This window comes from Aedes aegypti, chromosome 3, assembly GCF_002204515.2.
Source record: "Aedes aegypti strain LVP_AGWG chromosome 3, AaegL5.0 Primary Assembly, whole genome shotgun sequence".
Lineage (NCBI taxonomy): Eukaryota > Metazoa > Arthropoda > Insecta > Diptera > Culicidae > Aedes > Aedes aegypti.
The window spans coordinates 363,718,273-363,725,796 of record NC_035109.1 but is presented as its reverse complement, the minus strand read 5'-3'; the positions used below and the strand labels follow the sequence as shown (position 1 = coordinate 363,725,796).

At 37.0% G+C, this 7,524-nt stretch overlaps 1 long non-coding RNA gene across 1 annotated transcript; it reads right to left on the bottom strand.

Moving 5' to 3' along the window:
• Positions 1-429: 429 nt before the first annotated feature.
• On the bottom strand, positions 430-1,343 carry LOC110679362. The gene is made up of 2 exons (XR_002502427.1): positions 623-1,343; positions 430-549 (listed from the first exon to the last, which is right to left on the bottom strand). It is a non-coding gene; the product is annotated as an uncharacterized LOC110679362 (long non-coding RNA).
• Between the last annotated feature and the right edge of the window lie 6,181 nt (positions 1,344-7,524).

Here is a 7,524-nt window from a genome sequence, read left to right as displayed (position 1 = left end):
TTGAAATTATAACTGCACTTGGGTAATTTCATTTGATTTTAGGTTTCTGGAGCTTTGTCTAATTTTTCAAGTCAAATTCTTGTGTTACAAGATGTAATAGTAATGTAATTATGCATTCATTGGTTATTTTAATTAGCTCACTTAAATAATCTCTTATCTTTTCTACATCTTTTCTTATAACTATTATGTAAAGCTTCAAATGTTCTCAATAGTCTATCATTTGTTTTGTTGCTAACCAACGAGATTATGTCGTACTCGTTATCGCTAGTGGTCAGTTTATAATCTCAGATGACGCAATTCATGTCGTCAACTTTGCATACAATCATGAAAGTTAAGAAAAAATGCCTGTAGGTATTACTATGCTATACATCATCATCAAGCACACACCATCGGAAGTTTCTCTATCTGCTGACGAAAAAAGACGTGGGATTTCCGAGAAAAACAAATTTAATGCGTGGAATTACAAATCACGATAAATTAGTTGATAGATAAATATTTCGCAAAATTGTGCATACATTTTGGCAGGAAAAATGTTTCATTGAATCGTTCCTAAAAATAGATAATCAGATTTTCTGCGTTACAGTACTGCAATTACAAATCAATTTCAAGCAGGATGGCTTACGTTTTTCTGCCGTAACATTGCCTCAAATGTCGTAAAGCACGTAGGCACCAAATTTTTTGCGCTTCAAATGGCATTTATAACCCGTACCCTCACTAATTAAAGAAGAATGGGTAGAAAACATGACACTACACATACACCGCCCGTCACCACCACGAAAGTACTTGATGATGCCAAAGGCGACGATGGGTGAAAAAAAAAATCAAGCGGTATTCACTCGCCATATCCAATCGAAATGAGCTAGATACAATACAGTTTTGCATCACCTTTACAACCGCAGCAACAAGATACAACTTGTGATCGGCGCTTGATTACTCGTGCTCACCGTTTTAAAACCATGCCCGCGTTAACCACCAGCGGGCACGTTGTTTCCTCTTTGGCGGAGCGAGCCAAGAGCCGTCAACAGATCGGGACGGGTGGTTTCTCTCTCAAACTCTCCGCGCTTCGGTTGACTGCTTGTCGCTACCGCCCAACCGACCGACCGACCGACGAAAATTCAATCGTCTCGCCGCCAACGACATCGTTGTCGTCGTTTTACACTTCATCCAATTTCAATCTATTGCAAAGCCGAAGCATCATGAAACTTCGTGTCATATCAGGTCTGCACGCTTGAAGGAACCATAAGTGAATAATGCGGTTGACCCGATGGAAAGGTATTGCACTCGATGTATTTTGATAAAGTGCAGTAGAATCAGTTACGACGAATTAACAAAATTATCTATGACGGTTTTTTATTTAGACGAATTATGTCTGCAAAGCTAGATAACTAGTAGTTTTCACAAAAGACAAAAGCATCAGTAATTAAGTACATTGTGATGTCAGTGGCATCGTCCAAGCCTTCCTCTTTTGTTTTTTGAAAGCTACTGAGCTGTGCTTCTTATGCAAAGTTTCAGACAGTTCGGCAGAGAAAAACCCCCCCATGCCAAAGTGAACCAAGGAAGTGCCCAAGTAGCCCTGCATATATTTTGAGGTCAACGACATCGTCCAAGCTTTCCTGTTTTGGGCATAACGTCTCCATTGGGAAAAAGTCTACTAAGGTACCCCGGGCAATTAGGACCTAAAAAAAAACTATAGTTTATTTAAACAAACCTCAATAATATTTTCAAATGTCAATATTTTTCAAATCCATCAGCATAATCACATTTTGGCAACATATTTACTGGTGTTTGCATGATTTTGTTCGAATAATTTCGAAAATGTGGAAACCTTAGAAGAAAGTTATAAAGTGAGTCATTAGACGCAGTTACCTCGCTAAATGGGGCAAGTGGGACACATCCAGTTATATGCGTCAATCCACATCAGTAAGTCAACCATTACAATAATGGGATTGATGGGAAACAGATTTTCAATTTGAGTACATTTTGTATGTACATAAGGGGTCAACCATAAAATACGTAACGCTTTAGGAAGAAAAAGTCTATTTAATACAGTCATCTCTCTCTTACTCGATATTGAAGGGACCATTGAGTTAGGGATGTATCGAGTTACAGAACTCAAAAGCAGTGCAACTGCGTTCCAAGGGACCATCGAGTTAGCCATGAAAACCAACTTTTACTATGGTTCTGTAACTCGATATCGAGATACGGAATATCGAGTAAGGGAGAGTTAACTGTAGTATGTCACATCGCTCTTAATATTAACTAAAAATTCCAAATAAAAGCCCAAAGAGGAATAAAACACGTTCAAAATGTATCATTTCTATGTTATGAATAAAAAGTAGCACATAAACTTTCAATAATTGACGAAATTATAAATATGTTCTGTTATTCTTTATATGCATGGCAGAAAACTACTTAATGAGATGGATTTTTTTTCGGCAACTACTAAATTTGGTAGAAATAACAAATCAAGTTCAATTAAATTAGAAAAGTAATCGTTCTCACGATGCATTTCAAATTTCGTCTCTGTCTTTGTTTAATTTTGATTTCGTGTTTCAAAAATAAAAAAATAGGAGAATTATACTTTATTTTCTCTCTTATGCAATTACGTAATTTAACATTGATATCTAGGAAAATGTTTGAAACGTGTAAAAAAAGTTTTGATTATGGTTTTTGTTTTGAAAGGTCGCACTTACCCCGGGTTTAAAGATATTTTGGAATAAGTTAGACCATCGAAAATTTCATATGAAATGAAAACAAAATATCGGTTCATCGTTAGCAGCTTGTAATAATACTTACAATTGTAGCTTACTGATGGAAATTCGTTTTATAACACATTTATTTTATGCGAGCCAATGCAAGACGTGAAACGTTTCACAATTTATCATCCTTGTTGAAAATGGCGCTGAATTCACAACTGTTACATGGAGCACATGGTAATAAAAATAACAATACTTTTTGTAGTTATTACATTCCTTGTCGTTGTATCTTCAACTTTGTAGAAGAATACCTCCATGAAAAACTTTTCCTAAGTGGGTTATGACGAAATGCCCCACTTACCCCGGATTCTCACTTGCCCCGGGGTACCTTACTCAGCTTAGTGTTCTTATAAGCACATACACAGTTATAAACTGAGAGCTTTCTTTGCCCAAGTTGTCATTTTCGCATTCGTACATCGTGTAGCAGGCACGATGATACTCTTTGACCAAGGAAGTCAAGGATATTACCATTACGGAAAGATGCCACTAGAAAAAAGGGGAGAGTTAACCACAACCCCCCCCCCTGAGGTGCGTCAAACAGTCATCACAAATTTAAGTAAAATATCTTCGTTGATACATATCGGTAACTTAAATATTTTATAGAGTGGACCTTTTTGACCATATTGCAATTTTTAATATGTTTCGAGGAGAATTGGTTGGCGTTAACTCAGAGCTGCATACTTTTAATTTTTCAACATTTTACGGAACATATTTTGTAGTCAAGGAAAGCAGTACCATGGATTTGATAGCTATTGAGTTACTCTTTTATATGCAAGCTAAAAATGTTACCCAATTTGCCTCTGTAAATGTTAGAGGAAGGTGAAATAGTCGATTTTTCAACATAAAATATCATATTACTCCGAAAATATAAGAGATATATTTTTTATGTCTTCTAAAGAAATGCGTATTTTATCAATTAAAACAACTTTGTAGAACATGTGAAAAATCTCAAAAATACCCAGAAAGAGATATAACGAAAAAACTAATTTTAAGGGGTCGTTCACAAAAAATGACCCATATCTCTTAAAATTCAATAGATAGAGCTAAAGTGTGAGGAAACAAAGAGTGCCGCCTATCGTGGTCAGTCATTCCAAATTTGCGGGATTTAGGCAGGAGATCTCGAACTCCATTATTGTCTCCATCAAGGTCTCCTTCCAAATTGCAAAGAAAAGAGACTGTCGCGTTTTGCCGGAAACTCTTAAAGATCGCGAACTTCTTCTCAAAGCACAGAAGCACAATTTTTTTACTTATGACGACAAAACTGAACGTTTGTTCAAATTCGTCTTGAAAGGTCTCTCAAGTGACTATAAGTCACCTGAAGAGATCAAAAATGGAATTAATTATTTACTTAGATTTTCCCCAGTCCAAGTAATCCCTCCCCTTGGTTATGCGACCTTGCCGCGATGGGAGGGCATAATCCATTAGCCCATATGATGGAAACCAAAGGCGTAACCTGTAGTGGTGGTATCACATCTTGGCATTTTTTGCTTAAAGCCGCGTCATAATTCATATGGCATAGACGCAATAATATCTCGGATGTGATCCAACGGACATTCTGCGTCATTGATAGAATTGATGCCCATTTCAAATAATTAATCTATTCGAAGTGGACATTAATACTATTGGTGACGTTCAGTTTGCCTTTTGCTAACCAGAATGATCCGTAGCCACTCTTACTATTAGCTAGCTAGATACATCGTTATCATATACGACGTAGGGAATACTTCACTGAGTAGAAATAAGTGGCGACAATCTTATTTTAATATGGTTTTTACATTGCCATAATAAGAAATACCTCTTTTGTAACAGCGGTATAAATAATCTAATTCCAGCTTCATTTTCGCAAAATTTACAAGTAGAAAGTAGGCGTTGTGAAGCATTGCATTTGCAGTGCGCATCGTACCTTCGTGCTGTGCGTACACGAATTCTCTCTGCTCTTGGAAGTTTTCTTAAAAACTACCTAAAGCAATAAAACAGTACTTTTCAGTGCTACACAGTACTTTTCAGTGCTAAAATTAAAAACGGTACTTTTCAGTGCTACTTAAACAGTACTTTTCAGTGCTATTTTTTCTACTATTGATCCCTTTACGATCCTTGTTTGGACCCGTGCCTTCGATTTTTCGTTGGACCCGTTGGCGAAAGCTAGCGGTGGTAATCCTTCTTGGACACCGTCTAGGGAAAAAACCTCTCGAAGGTCACGTCTTTCTCATTTATTAACTAAACATGGTATCAACAACTAACAAAAGGAAGGGTGAATCTCTGAATTCACTACTTCCTACCAAAAAAGTGGGTTTTAAAACTGTCTCTACACGTGGCAAGAATGGAAGAAAGGACGCTTCCCCGGAATGCGAAGTTTCTTCCAAGGGTGAAATGAATAATTGTATTGAAATGAGCAATCAGTTCGATGCTCTAGACAAATTTTCCGAACACCAAATCGAAGCAGCCTCTAGCCCAGGCTCTTTGATTCAAGTGAGGAAGCAAAGAGTGCCGCCTATCGTGGTCAGTTGTTCCGAATTTGGGGGATTTAGGCAGGAGATCTTGAACTCCATTAGGGGAATCAAGGTTTCCTTCCAAATCGCAAAGAAAGGAGACTGTCGCGTTTTGCCGGAAACTCTTAAAGATCGCGAACTTCTTCTCAGATATCTTGAAGAGAAGAAGCACAAATTTTTTACTTATGACGACAAAACTGAACGTTTGTTCAAAGTCGTCTTGAAAGGTCTCTCAAGTGACTATAAGTCACCTGAAGAGATCAAAAATGGAATAAATGATTTACTTGGATTTTCCCCAGTCCAAGTAATCATTATGAAAAAGAGAACCCAATCTGGCATTGTTCGGAAAGGGCTTTCTCAAGAATATTATTTAGTTCACTTTAACAAAAAAGAACTAAATAATATTAAAGCTTTAGAAAAAGCTAAACTTATGTTCGATGTCCGTGTGACGTGGGAACATTTCCAGAAACCTGGAGGAAATTACCAGAACCCCACTCAGTGCCGTCGGTGCCAAAAGTGGGGTCATGGTACAAAAAATTGTCGCATGGATGCTAAATGCATGATTTGCGGAGGTTCTTCTCACGCTAAGGACGACTGTCCTGTGAAAGAAGATACCAGAAAATTTCAATGCGCCAATTGCAAGGGCCCTCACAAAGCTAACTTTTGGGAATGCATTTCACGCAAAAGAGTCGTTGAGGCTCGTGCCAAGCAGATGAAGGATAATATCCGTTACGATAACGGTCGTTTCCGGAATTTGCCTGGTAGAGTATCGAACAATGCTCATTTTTCACTTAACGATCGCTTGATTAGGAATCATACCCACCAGGAAGATCATAATCATGCTCATTCACAAACAAATTTTAATCCGTCGGGTAGCCGTTCGAATCTTTCAATTTCGAATGTATCTACCCACGGTAAATCCTTTGCTCATATCGTAGCAGGTAATTTGAACTCTTCCCCTGTTCGTTCCATGAGTACCCATTCTACTTGTTTCAAATCAAATGGAAAAAACCCTACCGCCACAGGTAACTCCTACCCCGCTTCTTCGTCTACCGAAAATTCCAATGGGAAATCATCAAATGATATGTCTGCCTCTGATTTTAATTTTCTAACTGAACAATTGAATCTAATGATTGATGCAATGTTCAAAGCCACCACTATGACTGAAGCAGTCCAAGTAGGAGTAAAATTTACAAATAAAATTGTTATTGGATTACGTTTTTCTAATGGATCCAAATAATAATTTAAATATTTTAAATTGGAATGCTCGTTCTCTGAATGGTAAAGAGGACGAGCTGTTTAATTTTCTTACAGCTAATAACGTGCATATAGCAGTTATTACCGAAACTAATTTAAAACCTGGATCCAAACTAAAAAAAGATCCTAACTTTTTTGTTTATCGTAATGATCGACTTGATGGGGCATGTGGGGGAGTTGCAATCATCATTCATAGGCGTATAAAACATCAACTGTTTTCGTCATTTGAAACTAAAGTTTTTGAAACTTTAGGTGTTTCTGTTGAAACACAGTTTGGTAAATATACTTTCATAGCTGCCTATTTGCCTTTTCAATGCTCTGGACAGCAAGTTAATTGGCTTCAAACTGACTTGCGAAAATTGACTCGCAATAAGTCAAAATTTTTTGTCATTGGTGACTTTAATGCCAAACATCGGTCATGGAATAATTCTCAAAGTAATTCCAACGGCAGAATTTTATTTGATGAGTGCTCTTCAGGATATTTCTCAATTCAATACCCTGATAGCCCTACATGTTTTTCCTCTTCTAGAAATCCATCTACGATTGACTTGGTCTTAACCGACTCTAGTCATCTTTGTAGCCAATTAGTTACTCATGCTGATTTTGATTCTGATCATGTCCCTGTTACATTTCAAATATCGCATGAAGCGATTCTCAATCCTATCAGCTCCACTTTCAATTATTTACGAGCCGACTGGAATATATATGAAACGTATGTTGACTCTAATCTTGATGTTAACATTTCTTTAGAAACTAAAATTGATATTGACAATGCTCTTGAAACTTTAACAAATTCCATTGTTGAAGCCAGGAACATTGCAATTCCAAAATGTGAAGTAAAATTTGAATCCGTGATTATAGACGATGATCTTAAACTCTTGATCCGTCTTAAAAACGTGAGGAGAAGGCAATTTCAACGCACTCGTGATCCTGCTATGAAAATTATATGGCAGGATTTGCAGAAAGAAATCAAGAAACGTTTTGCAGATTTAAGAAACAAAAATTTTGAAAATAAAATTTCT